Source organism: Petaurus breviceps, unplaced genomic scaffold (assembly GCF_028583685.1).
Source record: "Petaurus breviceps papuanus isolate PSGF00001 unplaced genomic scaffold, PetGlider_PUasm1.0 400, whole genome shotgun sequence".
NCBI classification, from domain to species: Eukaryota; Metazoa; Chordata; class Mammalia; order Diprotodontia; family Petauridae; genus Petaurus; species Petaurus breviceps.
The window spans coordinates 3,671,695-3,674,075 of NW_027186316.1; positions in this window are offsets into that span (position 1 = coordinate 3,671,695).

Genomic DNA, 2,381 nt, shown 5'->3' on the forward strand with positions numbered 1-2,381 from the left:
GGTCTCCTCCTACCTTTCCAAAATGATGTTCTATAGCAGACTGCCTTTTATAGTTACATAATTGAAAGGGGCAGAGAATGAATACAAGATTCCATTTTGTTAATTGTCTCCAAAAGAGCATTTGATTTGATAGAGATGAACACCCCCTTAAAAAGCTGTCTGCTGACAAATTGTTTCCCATGCATATGTTCAAATCATATATGACAGCTGGTGGTGGGTGGTGAGTGCTAGAGGTGGACGTGGTAATAAATTCAATCACCCCAGCCTCATTCCCTCCATCCACCTGTTTATCTTACATGTTCGAATTTCGATATGTAGTTCTCCCTCAAGAGAGGGAGCTCCATGAGGACAGGGACTGGTTTTTGCCTGTCTTTGTATTACCAGCTTGGCATACAGTAAGTGATTAATAAATGCTTGTTGGTTGATCGATTGATGCTATCACAAAGCTGTTTCCAGTAACAAGTATTCAACCAGCTAAAGGGGAGGGGAGGTGCAGTACGCTATTTTGCCACTAGAGGGCAATCTGGCTGCACAGGAATGGCTTACCTGCCCCTCACCTCCCCTGACTCCTCATTTAGGCTCTGTTCTGAATCTACTTGTATATGGACCCAGATGTCTCTGAAGGAGAAAGTGAGGCTGGTGTCTTTGCACAGCCCTGCCTCACTTAAATCCAATTCACTCGCAAATCATGGCATCACCTTCCTGATGTCATGGTCCTCTGAGAGTGAAGGACAAACAACAGCTTGTAAATAGCAGGCCCTGAAATATGCTTCAGTCAACAAAATATGAAATCCCTCCCATCCCAATTTTCCTTAGTTCCTTCTCAATCACACCCTTCAATGGAGAGGCTTAGAGCCAGGTCTAAAGCTGGAAGTCCAATCATCTCATTTTGTAGAAGAGGAAACTGAGGCTTAGGGAGGGGAAGAGACAAACCCAATGTCACACAGAAGATCTTAGATCTGGAACTGGAAAGTGCTTTAGAAGTTGTTTTGTTCAACACTTATTTTACAGAGGAAGAAACTGAGGCCTAGGCAGATGAAGGGACTTGTCCAAGGTCACACATAGGCTCCTAGCTCAGAGCAGGAACCTGAAGCTCAGAGAGGGGGTAAAGGCTTCAAGAACAAGCTCTTATTACAGAGGAGGAAACTGAGTCTCAAGGAGGCCAACACCCTTGTCTTGGGTCACACACATCCTAGATCTAGCTCTAAAAAAATACCTATATCTGCTAGTATAGTACCAAAAGTCATTTAGTCAGGCAGCTAGGTGGCACAGTGAATAGAGCACCAGACCTGGAGTCAGGAGGACCTGAGTTCAAATCCGACCTCAGACACTTAACACTTACTAGCCATGTGACCTTGGGCAAGTCACTTAACCCCAATTGCCCTGCTTTCCCCCTCCAAAAAAAAGCAAAAAGTCATTTAGTAAACTGAGACCCAGAGAGGGGATATGATTTGATTAAAGTCCTTCACTTGTATAGTATCCGTGATCCAGTGCTGGGAAGGACCTCAAAAGCCACCCAGGCCGACCCTCTCATATTAATGAGGAAAGTGAGTCTTGGGTGAGGGGTGGTGAAGTGACTTATACAAGGTCTCACATATGGTCCTAAAGTTAGAGCTGGATGAGATCATGGGTAATCTAAGGCCAACTCCCACATTTTACAGATGGAGAAACCAAGGCCCATAGAAAGTGAAGTGAGGTGCCCAAGGCTCCTAGATCTGGAGCTGGGAGGAATCACAAAGGGCAGCTCATTCAGCCCCCTCATTTTAATGGCCAAGTGATCTGTTGACACAGTCTGGTAGCTCAGACACTCAAGCAAATAGCAAATAAAGGTGTTCAGAAGGCAAGCTGCTATGGCAGCTACCTGTAGCTTGGGGGGAGGATCTCCTTTCCCTGACCCTCCTCCTGACAGATGTCTCACTGGGGCCGTCTTTCTGGCTAGGCCAGCCTTGCCCTTGATGGTCCACCTGCTTTGGGTCTCCTATCTCCCCCCATGGGCCTCTGCTCTTCATCCCTCCATTTCTGCTCTGGTGAACTCTCTTCTCACTGCTTCAACCCTGCTTTTCTGGGATCTAGGTAGCACATAAGGAACCTTCCCTACTTCCAGCCACTAAGAAGGGGAAAAACCAATGACAACCCATCATGGAATTCAGGAGTAGATTTCTTTCCCTTTCCTCCTCTTCCTCCTCCTTGTCTGTCTCTGTCTCTCCCTCTTCCCACCTCTCTCTCCTCTCTGTTCTTCTCTTCTTCTCTGTCTCTCCTTTCTCTGTCTCTTCCTGTCTCTCTCCTCTTTCTGTCTCTCTCCTGATCTCTGTTTTCTCTGTCTCTGTCTCTCTATTCCTCTCTCCCTCTCTGTCTCCCTGTCTCTCTCTCTCTCTCTCTCT